This window comes from Vespula vulgaris, chromosome 9, assembly GCF_905475345.1.
Source record: "Vespula vulgaris chromosome 9, iyVesVulg1.1, whole genome shotgun sequence".
Taxonomy (NCBI): Eukaryota; Metazoa; Arthropoda; class Insecta; order Hymenoptera; family Vespidae; genus Vespula; species Vespula vulgaris.
Window position 1 is genome coordinate 4,062,328 of NC_066594.1, and position 23,092 is coordinate 4,085,419.

At 32.8% G+C, this 23,092-nt stretch overlaps 1 protein-coding gene across 5 annotated transcripts in view; it reads right to left on the minus strand.

Annotated features, from left to right (window-relative positions):
- LOC127066408 (dual specificity calcium/calmodulin-dependent 3',5'-cyclic nucleotide phosphodiesterase 1-like) overlaps positions 1–23,092 on the minus strand; it is a 67,534-nt gene that overhangs the window by 39,215 nt on the left and 5,227 nt on the right. The window lies entirely within an intron of this gene.

Consider the following 23,092-nt stretch of genomic DNA (forward strand, 5'->3'; position numbering starts at 1 on the left):
GTAATGTTAAAATTCAGTTTACCCGCCAGCGACGGAGGCGCTCTTTCGATGCGCTTTTCAAAGCGACATCAAATTTATTCCTCCGTAGCCCCTTTCGGAAGCTACTTTTTTCACCCCATAGTTCACTTTACGTACGAATCTGTCGTAGATCGGAACTTAAGTACCAGCGAGAAAAAATAAAAAGAAAAAAAAATATAGAACCGATTCCTTTGTATAAAATCGTCCGAGTAGAAAGACCGCGTGCTTGGCCGGACGCGCGAATCTAAGGAAAAACGTGAACGCGAAACGCGTGCGACTCGAAGCGCGGTACCGCCACAACTGAACCTCCATTCGAAAGCTCCACCTCGTTCTAACCTCTCTCCCACCCTTCACTTCATCCTCTTCCTCTATCACGCTCCAACTCGCCACTCGCTCTCATTCTTTCTCCCTCCTTCCCACCAAGTACCGTCGACGTGTACTTTCTCTCTAGCTTGCTTTTTACCCGTCTGTTCTATCTCCGCACCCTCAGGTGTCTATACCACTACCTAACCTCCGAGTTTGGGCTCGGAAAGCTCCCTTTGACGACCCTACCACCACCATCACTGATCCTCCTCGCTCACAACTCAAACCCTTCCAATACTATCGAAGCTAACGTATGTACGTACGTTCTTACCGATCGATCGTTCTTTCGATCTCTTCTCTTCCGTTCCTGATTGGCACGACTTCTGTCCTTTCTTTTATATTCTTCGGAGGAATATCATAAAGAGAAAAGATATTGTATGGTTCGTGATTGCACGAAAAATTTCGACTCGAGGGACCGAGAAAGAGAAGTCTGATGGAACGAACCATGGAAGATTAACACAGGCTCGATCGCAAAAGCGTCAAAGCAAAAAGGACTTCGTTGATCGTATGAAATTAGATTTCGAACGAGATAGACGATGCTCAGCTTGTCAGTTTGTCTGTCTAATAAGAACTCTTTCTTTCTACTTAACTTAACTCATTGTTCCATAGCGACTCGACGACCTCTAGCGAAGTCAATACTCCTTGCCTCTTCTCTTGCTTGTTCAAATTACTCTTCTTATCGAGGTCTCTTCCTGTGTGTGTGTGTGTATACACATATATCTTATTGGGTGAACAATAGGTCTACGGCATCGCGAAAAGGCTTTAATAAAATTTACTCTAATAAAAATGCTGATAAAGATTGCTAATAAAAATGCTTAAATGATTTTCTACTACTTCTTCAATCGATAATCTTTCTATGATTACTTGGATTACTATCTTGTCTTCATTCTTCTCTCGGATTGTCGGCAGTATATACGGACCCTCCTGCTTCAGTCATCTCTTCTCTCTATTATGTCCACCTACATATCTCTTGTACTCACTCCATATATTCTTTCAGCTTATACTTTCTCTCTGAACTATTCTTTCACATTTTCAAAGCTCCTTCAGTCTCCTAACATACACTCATTTCTTCGACAAAGTATCTAAATAAAAATGAAGTTCGTCTTATCGTATTAATTAAAACCGAGCGATTAAATCCGAGCGATAGTCAAGGAGGTCATTACTGGACTGGGAATATAATTAAAGTCTAAAGAACAATTACGGAATATGCATTGATCAGAGTTAGCTGGTATTATTCTTGAAACAGCTTATTTCTCGTTATTCCAGCTTTAGTACGACTTCTGCTTCTTCATTACTGATTAATGTGAACATATCTTCTAATACATATTATTCGCGCTATCGAATTCCCAACATCCTTCTTCCAACCTTACAAATCCTTTAGCCACAACGGGTCGAACAATCGTTTAATCAAGTGGAACATTCGCATCTTTCTCAAGGGAGAGCTTGAAAAATTCAGCACTACCTGGACATCGAAGAAGAATATCCAGTTGCTTCATCCGTTTTATCTTTGAAATATCATGTGTCCTCCTGGTAAAGGGCTCCATAGAGTACCTCGTAACTTCGACCTTCGCAATATTAAAGCTCAACCATCCCTTCGCGTATATAATAGCACCGTAGTATTGCATTTCTCATCAGAGATAATTACCTACTCTTAACGACCCAACGAATGTTTAATACTAAGAGATTCATGAAATCTCCGCGATTATTTTTTCATTGTCGTCCTGAGAATTTTCACGGAATCGTCGCTAAATATAAAATAATGCTAAATTCAATCTGTAAACTCAGAAAATTACGCGATAGTTGGTGCTGTTAATTGATAATTGACAAGTATTGTTTTGTTATAAAATAAATAATTATAAAATCAATGTTTATTGAAAATAATTAAAATTAAAATTAAAACATATTGAATAGCAAATGAATACAACTTTAAATTTCATTATACGATTTCCTTGTTTACATATTACTCAGCACGTTTCGTTTTCCTCGAAAATATGTGAAAATCGCAGTCCCGAATGCTGAATAGTAGGAAAAGAAATACGGAGATACGTAAAGTCAATGCAGTGAAAACACGTACAACCTCCTTCGCTTTTCCACACATCAGGCCAGATTTCCATGATTTTGTAGGATACATTCCGTGTGATTTTCATGCGAGAAAAGATATAGACTCTGAAAAGCGAATATAACATCTTGGAAAAACGATCGAATAATAGTAACCCTCACTTCGAGGCAAGTCTCGCTTTCAATGGAGCTTTTTACGTCGTTCTTCTTCAAGAACTTTACGGTTTTCTTCCAACTTTCCAGAGACGTCATTCCGATCCAACCGCTCCCACGTGCTTCTACTCTTGAAAATTTACGTTTAACTCTCACTATTTTGCATAAGAAGATAATCTTACGGAAGTTACGAAATATACCTAATCTCTTAGAGAAAATTTTTTTTCGGCGAAATGATAAAGAAAACAAAGCCAACTTGTTAAGATTAAAAATTGTCAACGATTTCTCTTGAATTTATTATTGTTAAAGTTGACAGTAGCTAGGAAACAATAAGCAAAAAAAAAACAGATGTTTCTTTCCGCAATATTTATGAAAAAGCAAGAAATGCAAGGTGAGGAACCCGTGTAAAACGTATTCGAACTACAATATTTGCTTTAACATTTGCATTCTTTAGTAGAAACGAAAAATATTAAAATGTGTATTTATGTTCTACGTAGTGAATTTATCAAACTACGAGGTGGAACTTGAAAAGAGTCGAGGAATTCTTTTCTCGCAAGTAATATATTTCATCCGATCGAACACCGAGCTCACTGAGTTCGGTTTCCTAAACTCAGTCCGTGTTACATTTTTATTCGAGTGACTTTTACGTGCGAATTATCCAATATTCTACGCTCACCGAGCGCCACTGGACCGTATTACGTCCTCGTACGTCCCTCGATCGATACCTCGATTATCTCAATCACCATAAAAGTAACCTACCTCGTCTCACCATCGACGTAGAAGAAAAATATCTTTTACTATTGATCGCTATAAAAAACTTTATTCTCGTCTGATTCAAATATGTAGGACGAATTAAGTCAAGAAAATTCCAAGTAGAATCGCATGCTTTCTTTTTTCTCATTAACGTGAGTACCAAGGCGCACATTTGAAGAGTAAGTCACCAACACCCGGAGTAGCTCCCTCGCAACGTTCTTGAGACAGACCCACGTGGATTCTCGGTAAAAAGGCTGGGGTAGATATGTACTTACCAGGACGAACGTCATTCCCGATTTAGAAGAAAATGTAACGAAGAAAAAGTTCGCCGAACTCAAAGCGGACAGAAAATAAAACAAACTAGGTACACCAAAATAAAATAAGAATAATTTTATTACGGTGAAAAATTTGACATATACACTGCGAACGTCGCTTTTAGGTTTAGAAATCGTAAAGTCAAGCTACTATAATCGGTTAAATCCATTTGGAAGGAACTTCAAGTCTCAAGGGCATAAAAGTTTTCGAATTTCGTCGCCGTCAAACGTTCGTATATATGTACATACGTACGTACGTCCGGGTGTTCCGTTTCCGTATATAATAACGACGTTGAGACGTTTTTATCAGTACGACCCGCTAAAAGATATGACCCGAGATAATACGGCATTTTGCCGTTTATCACCGAGCGCGCTTAATGGCGACCGTTGCAGTAGAGCACTAGACCTTCGATTAATGCATGAATTAATCCATCGTTAAACGATCGAGAGAAAAAAATGATAGGATTTTCGAAAAAAAATTTACCTTTTAAAATTTTTTTTCCATATCCATCAAAAATTATATCAAAGAGTATGAAAAAATGAAATTAATTACGGAACATGATCGCAGATCTATCTCCCTCCAGCTATGTATATAATTCTATGGGTATTATTTTTGAAACATTTTTACGGTGCGTGAATTTTCTCGGAGCTCGCTTTTAGAAACGATATTCGGATAACGTTAAACTCGGATCAAATCGGAATTTCACGATAATTATTAAGGTATTAATTATCGAGCTTTCACTGTAATGCTCTCAAGCCGATTGTACCGATGTTATCCGGATTCGCTTGTCTGAACATCTAGTTTGTATTTTACAGCGGGTATATGCTTTATCTTCTATCGGTGCATTAAACTCCTTTAAGAGCAGGAAAAGCTTTGTCTTCTAGAAAAACATTCTCAGCTTGCACGAATTTGTAGTCCGAGCAACTTTTTATCTGATTTATTAACGAGTTTGAAGGTGAACGGGATCGATGTGTTCAAGATTATAAACGGGGCAGGATAAAAATGAAATGATTGAAATTTCGATAAGTTCATAGTTATCCGATTGCTTGTTTCTAAATTTTACTTTAACCCGTAATGACACATAGATACGACCATTAATATGCGACAACGTACGCGGTTACGCGAACGTACAGACTCCACGCAACGTATGCATTATACACCTGTCGACTTTATAACGCAAATTCAAATTCTAAAAGTATCAGGAGTAGTTTGTAAGTCCGAACTTGCTTCTCTATAGCTGCTGTAAATATACTGCGTCAGAAAATCATTTCCTCATTATTATAATTAACTCGCAAAAGCATTTACTGAACGAGTAGCTTTAAATTAACAATCTACTATTACGTGTTTCCTTTGATCTTTTCCTTTTCTTTTCCACAATTAATATTGTAAGATAAAAAAACTGATAGTTCGTTAGAGAAACATTAAAGAAAGGCGAAATGGCAGATGCTAATCGGTGATGACATTTATATATGAATCATAACTCAATTCAAATGACTAATACCAAAAGCTCAGTCTAATTTCATGCAGTTTAATTTCACCAAGATTTACTGACATTCCCGGTTACCGTTTTAATCTCAGTCGGTCTCTAACGTGAAATACTATTCCTAGGAAAATTGTCACGAGACGTTTTACATTTATTATATTAAGAAATGTTTAATGAACATTTTGCAAGCGTTTGAAAATCAAATGATATTCGGCGAACAAGTTTCGAATTTTTCAAATCTTTTTTCTTTTCAAAGTAACATGACTTTTATGTAAAATTTATAAATACGAGTAGGAGAACGTATTTGGCGACACGAAGTAATATTGCGAGAAAATCGTTACGTCATAAACAAACCCTAGAATTTGAACTTTGTATGAAAAATGCCGACGTCCCACTACAAAGTGTGTCATAGGAGAATGAAAAAAGCTGGAGCAAGGAAAACCTGTAAACACTCGTGCTTGATTTTGCAGCAGGTTGCCGTAAAATACCAATGGACTTATGCGGTAATATAGAAACCAAAGAGTTCCTATCACTTATTATAATCGATGCCACGAAAAAAATTATGATCTAACGCATGAGTAATACTAAATGGCGAATACACGTGACTGGAATATGTGCGACTGCATTAGACGTTCCTAGACCAATTACAGGAAATAACCGATTTTCTAGTTTTAATCTCATAAAATTATTTAAAAAACGTGTACCGCATAAATTTCCTTTCGGTTGCACGTACGCGAAGTTGGCTTGGATATCTTCATTTATACTTTCCAATATTTTTAAAGCAGATATCTTTCGTGAGAAAAATTTTCCTCAATCAAAGTTTTATACACAGAAAAGAAAATGCAAAGTGATAGATAACTAATATTTTTACGCTACCATTCAAATACTCACACCTTTTATATCTTACGTACATACATCGTTTAATCGCTCTACATATCTTTACAAACTCCATCCCATCCCATCCCACTTTCTTCTTCCTCCTACTATAATCGATAGATACGCCAAAAGCGACGGAAGTCCATAAAGTCGGCAAATAACGTGAAAATGTTGTCGTTCCTAAATCCATCCTATAGAAACTTTATTATCAGAAAAGGCACATTTATAAAATCAATATCACAAAATATATTTGCCGTATTAATTATTTATTAATAATAGCTATTGTTAATTCACGTTAAAAATAATAATCAATTATCGGATATAGGACTTTAATTAAATTTACAAATTGTATATACACTCTAGCGTTTAATATTCACCATTTATTGAATTTGGAAATTACGATCGACCTATAAAGCGTTTAATGTACTAAATGATTATATACCAAATGTAAAACCTATAGCTAATAGATTTATCTCTAGTGTTCCTAATTCTCCTTTTAATTTATACAATCTTTCGATTTCTTCTACGAATTATTTCAAATAATGTTATTTTCTTAATAAAAAAAAATTTTAATAGGAAAAACTGAAACAAAATAAAGTTACCAACGTTTGATTACAGTTTTCTACCCTATCGCGATAGCCTTCCCTTCAAACTTCCATCATATTCCACAATTGCAGGAGATTTGTAAACTTGTTGAAGGCATGCGTTCCCTGCTTTATCGACCTCTGCCGGATATTACTGCAGACACCGACATTTCCGTTCAATCTCGAGGGAATTAACAAAAAGGATATTAACAGTTGACAATGTTAAAACGCCGCATTTCCTTCTAATCAAGTACTTTTTATCGTTACATCAACTATCACAATCGAACGGACAACCTGCGTTGAATTAATCAATATACACGTAAACGCATGAAATTTAAATTACAGAAAATTAATTAACATTAAAATTCATATGGTCTTACGCATATCAATTTCTCGACGCTCGTGTTTAGCCCTAAAAAGTCTATTGAAATTTTATATAATCGCATGAATGATATTAAATCGCGATAAAATCGTCAAACTCATCGTGAAGTATAAAAATTAGAATTTAAAAATCGAAATATGTAAAGAGATATTAAATAATCCTGGTAGATCGGTTCATCTTTAACATGAATACTGTTTTCGTTTGGAAGGTCAAGATCATGACTTTGACGAGCTCTTCTCTGATAAAAGAAGTAATATACGGGGTTCTTCGTACGAGTAAAATATGTAGACAAACGAAACTCAAGCACGTACGATATTCTACGAACGCGAAAGAATGATTTATCAATGCTATTGGCTTTTATTACGTAGCATCATGCCAGTCACTATTATTTACTTTTCATCAATGTCAGTAATCATTCGAAAATTATTAGGCTATTCGGATAATTTATCGTATAATACTAATTGAGTTAATACGTACGTATAAGTGAAGTTTTATCTTCTTCGTGCGTTTTTATTATAACGTATATCAAATACTAACGCGTTTGTAGATTGTAATCGCATTCACGATAAATGGAATGATATATGATTTACTAGCACATGTGTATGCGAACGATCCTTAAACTAGACTGCCGTAGATTTATATCAAGCAAGGTCAACAAGCGACGGACAGTTCCTCGTCCTGTCAAGTTTACAAATACGATCTATTATCCTAAGTCACGAATCTCACCATCTCAATGTCGCACAAGACGGAAAACTAGCTAGTTTCTACTAAACAAAAAAAAACAAAAAAAGCATCTTTATTTTCGTTTCGAAAATTGAAGAACTTGACGCTACAATTTATCAAATGAATGTAAATTTCTTTTTATATCAGTTCGCGAAAAAGAAATTTTTATATCTAACGAAAAGTTTGAAAGTCATTAATATTTAATATCGTTCGATATCAAAAGTCAAATATCATCTTATATCGCATAAAAGTTTTCGAAACGATCTTAAAAAAAATATAGAAGTGAATTTTTTAGATTGCGTCGGTTGAGGTCACTTGAATTATGATGATTTTGCCAATCCATTTTAGTTAATAAACTACCGATTCCCATTTTCTTTATCTATGTTTAAAACCTTAAACATAATCTTTTTTTTATTTTATCTACTTCGCTTTCTTCCTCTCTCTCTCTCTCTCTCTCTTTATTGTAAAAATAAGAATAAAAATTAAATAGAAGTGTTAAATATCTGTGTCAAATCTCAAATATGGAAACTTGCTAGAAAAAAAAGGATTTTAAGACTTTTCAGGAAAAACTACGAGCCGCTTTAAAAGCGTAAAAACCTCTCGACCTTTATGTTATACGCTAGACGAGAGTCGAGTTTCACGAAATAACGTGAAAATTATCCTAGGAAATAATCCACCCGTGATACGTAAATTTCTCAAATTTATATAAATACTATTACCACGAATGGCGTTAATTTTCTTTGGTATTATCAATATTAATTTTATGTTAAACATGTTAACTCTTTCGATTAATTTATACTATAAACATAAAATTAGCAGAAATTTACGATGAAACAAACAGCATGCTAACATTTTCAATAACGATGTTTTCAAAAATGCGAATATAAGATACTGCATTTGACGTAAAAGAAACATTATAATGGTATTTATTAAAACAACAAACGCGATGCGATTTTAATACATCTTTTCTCAGCGCTATTGAATTTTAAAATTGTATCGCCATGTAGGCCATTCAATCTCTTTGCAAACAATCGCGATCTATAAACCTTTTCCTCGCTATTAATTTTGCGTTGAATTCGTATCACGATTTCTCGCAATTTAATTTTTATCGTGAACAACCATTGTACTTTTCAATGACAGAGAGACAATTACTTGAAACAATGGCGATGATTGAAAAAAATTGATTGCATCGATAAAATGAATTTTCTATTCTGACGAAAGATACGTAGATAAATAAAGTAATGCATTTTTTAATTTCAATGAATTTTTAAATACGTAACGTTAAATCATTTCATTAAAAGAAAAGATCACAATATATTATGAGTTTTATAGGTAGATATATGTATAATACTTATATGATTTTCTCTATATACTAAGTATGAAAATGAACAAAATTCAATCTTTTGATAATACCTTTTTCATTTATAACTTAATCTCCCACGATATAGGAAAAGAGTAATTGCATTGATGAAATTGACAATGTCTTTTCGACTCGATATACCACTCCAACATCATAAAACTATCGCAGAAGAACTATATATTAACAAAATAACGGCAAGCACTGGTGTTGAAGTGCCCGAAGGAAAGCGTTAAAGAGAATCTACAAAAATGAAATTAAAGTTGTCGATGTGTAGGAAACAGGAAACGGTCAAAAAAAAAAAAAGAAAAGAGAAACAAAACGTTTTCCCTTCGGGGCGCAATCATCGTCCGATCCAATTTTACCTTTAAAAATACGCGTCTATCTTTTCGTGTCTCTTCTAATAATATACAATTTATTAAATCGAAAAAAAACCATGACAGTATTGTCGTCTAGTAGTATCGTAAGGATCAGAATAAAATCGTAATAATCGTTAAATGTTATGGCAGTATATGTAAGTGAACTAAATTATCAACTAATATAGCGTTTATATAGGTTCATAACGGATATAGCCACCTAATTCATAACATGCATTAGCTTCTAGTAATATATTTTCTGAAACTTAATTATTCCATCATCCCATCAAAATTTAAAGCAATTATATGGCCTCGATGAATCTACACGCATATGTACGTATATATTTCCAACTCTCTATTTGTGCATCAATACGTATTAAATATGTGTGCGAGCTGTGTGTGTATATTTCTCATCGAATTTCTCTTGATTTTCACATTATCATGCTGTGTAACGAGAGTTTATTTCTTCGTAAGATCCCTTTAATCTAACTCTCCGAAATCCTGTAACTTGATCGCGTGCTACGAAATTCTAAACGACTTGTAGATAGTAAAGAAAATTGGCAAACAAATGGTAATTGAGATTGACAAATCACATTTAACGAATAAAATAATTTACTTACATCTTCGAAAAAAACAAAATGTAGTTTTTCAATTCGATTTATCTTACTTAATCAAGATTCGTTGATGTATAAAAATCACGATGAAAAATGATTGCAAATTTCGAAGCTCCTTTATTAACTTATCCCGGGAAATAGATGACCTTAGAAGCATAAAAAACAACCTACTCATGATCGAGATATAAACTTTTTCGTCTCTTTTCTTTTTATATAGGTATATAAAAAGTATACATTATATCCTAGCAATATCTATTAAAAAAAAAAAAAACACTATAAGTATAATTAAGTCACTGAGAAAAAGAGAAAGAGGAATAAATAAGTAATCGTCAAAGTCAAAAGGATTACATAAAATCGATATATGCCTGAGTTTCTTGATTGAAATAACGTCAGCCATTATACGTTATTCTATTCGTTTTATGAGTAATCTATTTTCTCCTGATTCGTGATTTCAATTTGTCCCAGTTGTCTAGGAATGAGGGATTAAGATATCAAGCGAATTTCTAGCAAATTCTTTTTATATTCTCGTCGGAGATCATTATGATCCGGACCAATAGCGACATAATTTATTTTATTGATGAAAAAATATTGCGACATCTAACTCTCTTATACGATATCAGAGGTTATAACATTTTCAACGATCTCGGCTATAAATTGTAAACCCAAGGTATTTGTCAATGACAGCACGTATAAATGATCAATTTCTTGCCGTGCGAAAAATATATGTTTTCTATCTTACGTAAAAGGCTACAAATGCATGTACATCCGAGTTGTATGTTGTTGAAAATAGGTTAAAAATGATATCAATACCACGATATTAGTAATCTCAGAAGTTCCGAACAGATGCAAGCCTAGAATTTCAAACGTAATATGTATGTATGTATGTATAACGCTATCAAGAATGCGTATTTGAATGCAGAGTCACGCGTATTGCATTGTCGTTATAAAATATCCACTAGCTGTAGATATTTTGTTATTTTCCCGTATTCTAACGTGAGTTGCAATTTAATCCATACAATTGTCATCGTGTTTACAAGTCTGTATATAAATACCACCTATCATTAGAGATATGTATATTCATAGAAACAATAAGCTATGGATATATATATATATATTATTATAGAAATAATAAGCTAGGGATAATTATATAAAAATTGTACTTGAAATATAATGAATATAATGCTCGTGCTAGAAAATTTAGTAACATCAGTTAGTACGATTCAAACATAAATCGATTAAGTACGATCGTTCTTACTTTCATTTGGGTAAAGATTTAACAAGTCCTTTTCCCTCCCATATACCCCATATCTCTTTTAAAATATTGTAGCTTAGTAAATGATATTTTTGTTTTCACAAATACAATCGGAATAGGAACGTAATAAATAATAACGTAATTATCGTCTACGTCTACAAAGAATTATTTTCAACGAATCCTACGATAAAATCACTCGATGCCAACATCTCTTCTCTCAAATATCGCTAGTGAAAATACGATCGCGATGAAAATACAAATACGAAAGCATTCTCTAGATATAACTCGACATTCTGTAGCTTGATCCCAGAAGATGATTTACGCGCGATAACTCTGAAGCCCCTATTTTTCTGGTGACGCGAGAACCGCATAAGTATCGAGTTTTAACGGGCAAATGCAGTCTCTTTTGAATTTTTCTCTCTCACCTTCCTTCCTTCCTTCCTTCCTTCCTGCTTTCCATCGGTCATTCTTCGCGCAGAATACTATCTCATGCAAATAAACGTTTTTTCTTCTCTTTTCGTCTTCCTTTTCTTCGTATCATTCCACTTTTCATCGAACGAATCAAACATAGGTATACCGAGATGAAAAATAATAATGATCTTTCACTCGTTTCATTTTCATCATTTTGTAAACCATTTTAAGGATAAAATATGAAATATCTCAACTTGCAGTTTTCTGTTTAATAATTTTCAGATATATTTGATAAATATCTTTACAATAATCTATTTATTACGCAAAAATTCGGTATAGACTACTACTTAGTTTCCAATGACAATTAAAGGCGTTCCTTAATGAAAGTTTTTATTACGCTTGAATGATAAATTTATATCTATGCGTTAAAAATAGTGTACTATCGTGAAATAAATTGAAAATCAATATTTAACTCTATTCTCTAATGCCGTGACCAAGCAGTATTCGCGTGCAGAAAGGAATAGATAAGAAAAGTTGCAAAGTAGAACGTTCTCTATTTCCGGTATCAGTGTTGTAACTGTAACCTCGATGTAAAATATCGGTAAAAATCCATATTTACTACCGTACAAATAAGTAACACGTACTCGACACTTTATATATTATTATCGTTGTAGAACGCTTTTAGTCAGCCAGCTTTTTACTACTGCCTGACGAAATTATCTCTCGACTACTGCCAGCTACGTCCGACTATATATAACTAAAACTACTGCTCGATCAAAATTCTTTCTTTTTCCAATAATCACTTTTCCTATAACTATCAGATGAATATCTAAAGACAAAAAGTTTACGATATTAATGAGAAAAAATATAAATGGGGAAAATTCCTCTTTTGAATATTCTGATATTTTCAATGGCAAATTTCTATATTCAAGAATCACGATATATATAGCATAAAAAAAATGTTTGATACTGAAAAATAGTCTTTACGTATCAGTAAGAAGATTGAGAAAGAGTCTATATACTACTAGCATAATGCATCCAATATATATATATATATGTGTGTGTGTGTGTGTGTGTGCATTTATCTCAGTTCCATATTTTTTTATATTTTATAATACATTATTTATAATACATTTATTATTAAAACCGAATGCTCGATATCTCGCCAAATGAAATAGTTGTTGAATAAAACACAAGTATTCATTGTGTGATTTTATTGTTTAATGTTAAATGTGCATTGACGATCTCCACTCGTAAGCAAAATAGAAATTATAAATGCAAAATTTAGAAAAAGTTAAAACACTTCTAAAATAAACATAATTCGGAAAAGTTAATCGTCGTAAATCAAAGACTTTCGTCAAAGTTGCATCAGAGTTACAGAAGACATTAACATAAAATAATGAAATTATGTAAAATATTTTCGAGATTTACCTATCGTATAAATTGCACCGTCCAGATGAAAAGTCGCACTTTTGCACTTTTTGAAGATCTTTTGATGCGGATAAGAGTGTAAAGGTGCTGACGGGATCGATGATTCTTTCATTTCTTCTTTGTGTTTAGTATTTTCTTCGTCCTTATTCATTTTTACGACACCAATGTTTTACATTCACTATTTAAACACTCCACTGATAAAAGATAAACTTGTAAATGATATTATTTTCGACGTTAATCATATCAAAAATTTATTTAACACGGCGTTTCTGTCACAGAATTATTGTTAATTTTTGAATTATCATTTATCGATTATCACCGTCGTCAATAATAAATCCCGTCGAATAAAATCTAAGAAAAAAAATATTATTATAGAACGATTTAATCGCTTAATCCTAGTAAACGTTAGCTCTCGCCGAGGGCAAGGTGAGACTAATAGCGTCGAGAAATCCTCCAACTTTTGATTAACTCTTCGTTTCACGCTTATCAACTATAAGTTGGTGTAAATCTTGGCAAAATATAACGCAATATTTTTATTTAATATTTCTTCTTCCAATACACACGTTTCACGAACTACAGATGGCAATATGATTATATTAGAACATCGAAAATAAAAAATCTGCATAGTACGCACAAAAATATCAGTGAAATAACGAAACAATTCATCAAGCAACTGCATATATATACTATACGTGATACTTTTTATTTATACATATGTGTCCATATGTGAATGTGTCTGTGTGTATATATATCTCGATCAAATCGCGTGAAATAGCGGTATATCCATTGCGGTTACGAATACGAATGGAAATACACGAACTCCGGTCATCACAATTGAATTTCACAAAATATTTTCTACAATTCTTATATATTGTTACATTCAATCTATTTCGACGGTATAATTGGCATCCGTAATACATGACATTCCACCGATAAATTCCTATCAACCTCGAAACCAAGTGTCTCTCTCTCTCTCTCTCTCTCTATCTCCATCTCTCGCTTTCGCTCTCTACAGCATACACAAGAGAGCATGCCAAATCAATCGTTGGTAGTCTACCACGGTATACACGGTTCAGGAACAAATGATCGAGTACTCTTCTCCGTTCGTGACGTGCTTGCGTCGACAAGCGTTTCTACGTACTTTACAAAAGGGTCGAGTTCTTTATTCCCTCTCCAGACGTACTCGACTCGATATCGGATCATATTTTTACTTTATCTTACAAAAATCACGAAGAACCCAAAGAATAATAAAATTCTTCATTTTACGTTTCAATAACTCCCTAAAGCCAAATATTGGATGCAGATATCTACCTGTAAAAGAATTTTGTCAAATTGCGAATATTAGTTTATAACTATACAATAGAGAAAGAGAGAGAAAGAGAAAAAGAAAAAGAGAGAGAGAAAGGAATAAATCGTACCTTATCAATGAATCAATAATCGGTATGACAAAAACAAAAAATCTACGTAGTTAACATGACATAACTCTAAATAACTCTTATTATAAAACGTTTAAATTTTACACGGCTCAAACACAAGTAGAAAAGTGTTTAACGCGTATCTAATACATTTTCAAATCGTTCGTCGACCGATTAATTTTTTAACACCACGTTTGTAAATAAATTTTTGAAAAATAGTTTGAAAAAGGAAAAAAGATATCATCACTTTTCTTCCTTGACCACAATCGAATATAGTTCACCAATGAAACGTCACTTTACCGCAGTTAAAGAAACTCGTGACGAGCGTAAAACTTGGTAACGAACGAACAAGCGACTCCACGTGTCTCCGTTACCAGTGCGACTCGAAAGCTCAAAAGCTCGCCTCGAAAAGCCGCGCAAGCGTGACGCGAAGAAACTTGGCAAAAGCCAATCCACCTCGTATATACTAAAGATAAATACTAAATAGAACGCTTTGACTCAAGAATCTTTTTGCGGTTGAAGAGTAATATATTCTCGTCTCGAACATAAAAATGTATTAACATACATCGAAGAAATAAATATTTCAGTCCTAAAAGCGTGTCCTAAATGCCACTCTTTTCAACTTTTAATTAGAACGCAAACATCATTCCGTGCTTAAGAATTCCTTTTTCTAAAAGATACATTATCTTACATAATTTGCGATGTTTCTAGCGATTTATTGCGAGAGATAGATACAATCCCCTAGGCAATGAAAAAAATAAATAAATAAATCTTGAGGAAAACGAGTACGTTTCAACGACCTCCGTAACAACCACGAACCTATCTTTCATCTTTACTAGTATCGATCCGGCATTCATAACACGAAACGTACCACTTAAACTGGTCATTTTTAAATTGTATAGTTTTTTTATTAAAACCCCGCTTATAAATGATCACTTATCATATACGCTAATTTATCTCGCGAAATATATCATATACGTTAACATATCGATCGAATAAAGCCTCTCGTGACTATATATATTATAATGTAAAAAATATTATTAAAACGTCACGGCTAGTGAATATGTTATAATAATTCCAGACGGATAGATTTCATTGTATATCATGGCGAGCGTTCTATAATAATGAGGGAAAAGAACGCGTGCTTTAATGTGCCTGACAGATAACGTGTACCCTGTAAACAACGTCTTATATAGAGGAACGAGCATATAAAAGGAAGCAAGATGATAGGTTGAGAAAAGCTGCTAAAAGCGTATCTCTATCCTCTTTGAGAATGCTTATAATCAGTGCGGTTTGGAGAAGAAAAAAAGGAGTGAAAAAAATTTCTCCATTTCGTAAATCATTTTTATCCATGCATATGAAAGAAAAAAAAAGTAAAGTATATTTACGCATTCTTATATTTATTCAATGACCTGATTTTATTCCTTCCTCGTATTCACGTTGAGAATAGGAACATATGCAAATTTACCTCTAACAACAGACGCATCTTCTTCTCCAACAATGCAGTTCAGTTGGTAACTTCATGTAAATATGATTAAGATTATATATAAAATAAAGATATATCTCTCTGCATCCCTCTGAATCGAAGCTTTCCAAAATACTACGTGAAATTGTTTTCAGTGAAATTGTTCTCTTGGAAATGATTGAATTTATACTTTCTTACATCGAGTAAATCAAATATCTTCTATCAAATGAATCCATAAATCATTACTTATATTATTTATCATATATTATTATCGGTAAATATGCATACATAAGAAAAGGATATAAATAGGAATTAATATTTTTTAAATGTATTTTATGCTTTCTAAAAAGTAAACTTATATTAAACTGTCATTTATCAGTTGTCAAAAATTGTCAACTATATATCAGCTATTAATAAATAAAACTTTGATAAGTAAGATTTATAGAACAAAATTCGTCTACAAATTAAACCGACGCGAACTAGTGAACGAAATTCAGTTTACATTTTTCGATATTCCGAAAGTTTCTGTAAAAGTCCTCTATCCATTTACTTTCATGTCCATCTGTTCGTTGCTTCGCAACATATAAAATATATAACACGATTCGAAATTCGTTTTTCGATATTTCGCAATATTGATTGGCACTTCTTTCAAGTACCATTTAATCGCAATTTATGGAACATCTTGGAATATTAAAAAATAATCGCAATGAAATGTTCTACGAAAGAAAATTTATTAGCATAACGTGTAATTTTGATAGTAGGATGATACAAATGCTTCAATCGGATTCTGTTTCCAAAGGATTTTTGATCTCTGATTGAAGGAAAATTGCAACACAATTGAGGAGGATATGAGGATCCTTGAGGTTGAGGAGAAATTCATTCTCTTATCGTCGAGAGCAGCCTATAGCCGCCTGTGGTCAAAATCATCCAACCTCCAATGTGTAATTTAATTCTACACAAGCTATCTATCTATATGTGTATATATATATATATATGTATATGTGTGTGTATATATGTATATATAGCTATCTATAGACTAGGGCACTATACGAAATGGTTCCAATGGGAAACAAGACACGAAATAAGACGGGTAAGAGGATGACGAGCGAATCTCTCGAGATAGGACGACGAACGAAAGCAGGGCGTGTCAAATACTGGGATATAGCCGGAGGTTAAAGAGAATCCAGGGAACCTAACGTAAACTCGAAAGAATATTACATTGGCTAAGGAATAATCACATTGGCGAACACAATTCGTCAAAAACTATTCAAATCATGATAAAAATATGGTGAATGAAGAAATAACGTTTGATAACGAAGATCAAGTTCATGCATATAACGCTAAAAGCGAACTCTCTTCTTTTCTCTAAACGGCAAGATCAAGAGATTTATCGACAAAGAGAGGAGAAATACGTCGCTCTAGAATCACTTCTACTTTATAAAAGAAAGACAGAGAAAGAGAGAGAGAGATGAGTTTCGTTCGATGGATTATCTCTTGAAAATCTCAAGAGAATCTCGATCTTTTTGATCTCCTTCTTTATCAGTTTCTTCAGTTAAATCCTATCGACCGCTTTTATTATCGATATAGATAGATAGATGGTTTCCGTCAATAAAGATTAAGTGACATCTTAAGATTCATGTACGAATTTGTAAGCAGCTTTGGAAGGTGAAATATTTTACCAGTGTTTTAAGAAATTCGCGACAAAATCAACAACGGTCGATCTATAGCTAAAAGGAAAACAAACATTACATGAATAAAATATTCCTATAGTTTGAACGTTTTCACGGAAGTAAAAAATCGAAAATAATACCGAAAAATTGTTTTCCAAAAATATATGTGTGCATATGAATATGTATGCTAAAATCGTCATCAACACGTGTAAAATTTAGCTATACGCGAGAACTGAATTAACTGGATGACCTGCTTCGAATGAAATCCCATAGAGAGAATGGATTGAGTGGACAACCAGGAGTGTTGGTTCCGAGTGTGAATTGACGAAATTAATACTAATTGGCTCGACACGCCGCAAGGAACATGCGTCCCATATCTTGCATCTTGACCGTGAAAGATTGGTCCGATTCCTCGATTAAACTTGGCCCTGATGCCAATTTGCTGCCAAGAAACCAAATGAATTTACCGTTGCGTTTATTCCTGCCGGAAGAAGGATTTGGCCAGCTTCATACTTTCCACCCAACAATTTCTATACGTTTTAGCATGACCTTAATTCGTTCGATGTTCTTTCACGATAAGTTAACAGCAGAAGTAATCTTAGATTTATAGATATCACTTTTAGATGCAACACGAATTTAGTGGCAAATATTCGGTTACGAAACGAATTACGCATTGAAAATGGATAGATCATATTTACAAAGCTTCGGGGAAATTTATCGATGAAACTAGATGATTGTATTTGTTCTTCAGAATAAATAATTAAAGCGGATGGATTATATCGTTACCTTGATACTAGAAATAGCAAAGCAAAATAACAAAAGGAAAGCATTTTGATATCTTAGCAATTTGTGCCAAATGTATTACAATTTATTTCTTAATGCATAAACAACAGGTCGATTTCTATACGAGTAGATTAATTTTGATTTCAAATATAAATAGTAAATAGTCAATCTGAGATAAACGATTGATTATTCGAAATAAATTTCAGAGAAAACTAAAATAATGATTTATTTCAAATAATTGTGTTTCCATAAAATAAAAATTCTGTATATCAAAGCAAATACTTTCTTATTAAAATAATATTTTAAATTACGAAATCAAATAACGTGTTTTTGATTATATAAAAAACGAACGTAAGTTTTGCGCAATACAAAATGACGACACGAAATAAAACAAAAAAAAATAACGAATAGCGACGAAACGAATGAAAACAATAAGACGTTAAAACTTTAACATTTCACTGACTACGGATTATTACATTAGCTGTGTTAAACATCGAATCTTATCTGCTTTAAAGTTTTCTGGCACTTCTACTAGCAAAATGAAATCGTCTTTAGTTTTATACAGCAATATTGTGTTTACTGTCTTCCAAAAGAGCAAACGTAAATTACTTACGCACTCATGTGTAAATTACACAAACATATTTACATTATAAATGCATAAAACAAAACATAGCACTCTTCTTTCCAAAACAGAATTTAACTCGTTAATGAGGATAACACGGTACTGCACATTGAGTAAATTAAAATAGAAATGTATGTACGTAAATGTGGTTGCTGCTGATGTTTTACAACCACTTACAATAATTTATTGAACATTTCGTAGTGGTCGTCAAGTAGATAATATCGTAAATAAAATTACATGTATCATTTATTAACAATACAATGAACATTATGTATACTTCTTAAATTTATTTTGCTTTATTTTAGATTATTATTAAAAAAAAAAAAAGTACTATGGTTCCGCTTAAAAAAGACAATTTTATTATCGAGAAAAAAAGTGTTTGACCAATTATTACTATTCTAATTTATTGCCAGTTAGAAACTGTTAAATTTCTGTTCACGACCCTATATATTTCGAAAGAAAACAAACGTGCACTATAAACATTATATTAAACAAAGGAAAGTCTGCTTGACCATTAGAAGCACAATAAAAAAAGTATCGGCCATAGAAGGCTTATAGATCGCGAAATGACACTATAAATCCTTCCCCTAACCATTCACCCGCTATAGGGATGAACAGGATGTGATCGAGTACCAGAGATAAGCCATATGTATAACACATAAAAACGCGATTCTTCTATGATAAAGAAAAAGAATGAGATAAAGGCGAGAAGAGAAAAAAACATGCCGTATCCGAGAGAACGAAACGATTGCATCTAACTTTCTGAAATATTACTTCGATTTAGAAGAAATATTTATAATAAAAAGCAGTTCGCACCTATATGTTCGCGCATGAAAGCTTTCGCTCGAAATTAGCAGACCGTATAGAAAATACGATAGACGGAACGATTGTCGGAACCGACAAAGATTTACAAGAAATCCTTAAACATTTCGTTGCTCCGGGAAAGGGATGAGAAATAAGTATAGATTATTGTGCGATGGACTGTAGAACGATACGCTTCTATACATAGAGAATATGCGGGTGCTCGCTTTAGCTTGACAGATGATGCATTTCTCGTCGAGCGCATCTCTTAGAAGAGCACGCACGTTACATATCTCTTTTGCATAGGTGGATGCTCCGATAAATAGAACAAGAAAGAGAAAGAAAGAGCTATATAACATGACTCTTCTAAAGAATCCGATTATTGCGGCATTGCTCTTGCAGAAGCTTATCCTGCCTGACCTCGACGATGACTCGAATACTTTGAAACTTTATCACGAAGGCATAAAAAAAAAGTGAGAGAAAGAAAAAAAAGAAAAAGAGAGAAAGAGAGAGAGCAAAAGGGGAAAGGATATCCGCGTTGGACGTAAAAGCTGGTGTTATTAAAATTTTTTCGCCCTCTACTTTCTCTGTTAACTTCTCCCTTCCATTTACGAAGCATCCTCTTTCACTCTCATTTCCCCTCTTACTCCTTGTTTCCTCTTTCTCTCTCTTCCTCTCTCTCTCTCTCTCTCTCTCTCTCTCTCTCTCTCTCTCTCTCTCTCTCTCTCTCTATCTATCTATCTATCTATCTCCCTCGTCCTTTAGTTCTGCTACGCACGAGAAAACGTAAAGAGCTTCGATCCCCTCACAATCAGAATCAGAATTTTTTTCATAGACCGCGAGGGACATCACATATAACACGAAATAAAACCCAATGGTCGAAGCGAACGAAGCATAAAATCGATTTGGTCGTATCGAGTGTATGTGTGTGTAAGAGAGAGAGGGAGAAAGGAAGAGAGAGAGAAAAAAAGTTGGAAAAAACTGAAGGTTAGTCTATCACGATTGCCGAATCGCTGTCCTCTGGTGACAATTTTGTAGGTTGATGATGGATGGGCTGCTCGTAAATTGACTAAAACGAAGCGAACGCGATACTATGAGGAAATTGACGTTAAAATTTTGGATAAAATCGTATAACAATAGAAATGCAAAATGTCGACGAAAAAAAAAATATTTCACTTTGTTATTCTTAATAACTCGTAATCCTTTTAATTCATTATCTTACGATCCCTTGATTATTTTCCATCTGCGTATTTTAAAAATTCGCATGATTTAAAATTGATTTAATTAAAGGGCGTATCATTGATCAATATCTATTGAATGGATTAACTTTGTTTCTCTCATAAAAATGATTTATTTTCACGTTTATTAATCCATCATAGATATGTCTACTTTGATCAATATCGTACTATGTGATACATAACAGCGATCGACTTTTCCACTGATCTTACTTGCATGAAACTATACAACAAAATATTCATGTAAATATGTAGACCAAATTAATTTGACAATTGACAATTAAGTAATTATTTTCTTATGAAATTTACAGAAACTCATTACGGGAAATCTCTTTCAATATTTTATAAGTAATATTGTAAAAACAATTTTTACCCTCATAAAAATCACTTAAACATAGTAGTTATTCTACGATGGATAATTTACCGACACCAGGTATCATTCAGGAATCTTGGGGAGCAGGAGTTATCGAAGGAATAGTAGCGCCAGCTAGAGAGTAAATATCGAAAGCATTAAGAAGATTATCGATTCTTATCCCCGAATAAAGAGTCTCAAAGCGAGAGAGAATAAATAAATAATGATTAAATATAAATCTCTACAATTACATATTAATAATTTACTACGACAAAATATTGAAGAAATCTACAATATGTACACTTTCTTGAATATTTTAAAAACGTTAGCACGATTATAGAATAAAAAAGAAAAAATATTTTTTCAGAACATTTTTAATAAATCTATGAAAAAATGTTAATCATTTCATCGTTCAAAATCCTATAACGTTTATAAATAGATAAAAAGAATAGAACACCTTACAAGATCTCTCATACAGATACTTCGATCCTTATTATAACTATATAAACTATCATAGATCTTCATTGAAACTTTGTCTAAAACCATTGCAAGTTTTAATAAGCTTTACCTTTGTATCAGAATTTCCAGTCGACTATTACAATAACATCAAATAAATCTTAATAGTATGATAAATTTTATCAACAAAAACAGAAAACAGATTATAAAGACCCCAATTTTACTTTTAAATGGATACCTATTATGAAAAAGGTTTCTATGAATGGAAACATTAAATAAAAAATTAATTTAAAAAAGTTTAACTTCATGTAAATGAGCAAAAATACATAATGAGAATTAATTTAACATTACATACATTAATTTTACGCAACTTTCTAAGCATCTTCCCAATATCACATGATAAACATTGTACTATTAAATATGCTTAATTGAGAAACTTCTACATACTTACTCTCTGCTAAATAGCCCAACTTATGTACATGCATAACGTGACTTCAATGAAGTTTCGGAAGATTGATAATACTTGATGGAAAACATTACTCGAATCAGTCTACGGAAATGATAACAATGAAACTTGAAGTAAGATAAAGACAAAAATAAAAAAATTTCAATATGTCCCATAAAGTCCTTTCATTTGAGAAAAATGAGAAAATACTAAGCTTTATCAATATTTCAAATATGATTGTAAAAGCAATGATATTTCCAATGGATCATATGTACGTATATCTCTTTTTAAAAGAAATGCTTTTGGTATAAATGTATTCACAATTTTTCATAATGTATTGGAAATATCATTCCATTATAAAGGAATCAACATATCGTATATAAGTAAAATTCCTATATCATCAACAATCTCACACAAGAGTACAGACTTACTATGTTTACCTTATAAATATTCGCGGAAATACGATCGTGTGTATAATTTAATATCGGACTGATAGTCGTTTTAACTTCCTAATTTAGCAAAGCTAAATATAACTTCACGGTTTGCTCAATTAAAATGAAATTCAATATTGAAATCTATATATTCTGAACTATCGTATTTCGTACAATAATCTACAACCGAGCTCTCCCGTATAATATGATGTAAAAGTTCCTAATTATGTAAATTCGTGTTATACGAGTCACATAAATTATGCAATTTCCATATCATTGTATTTACCC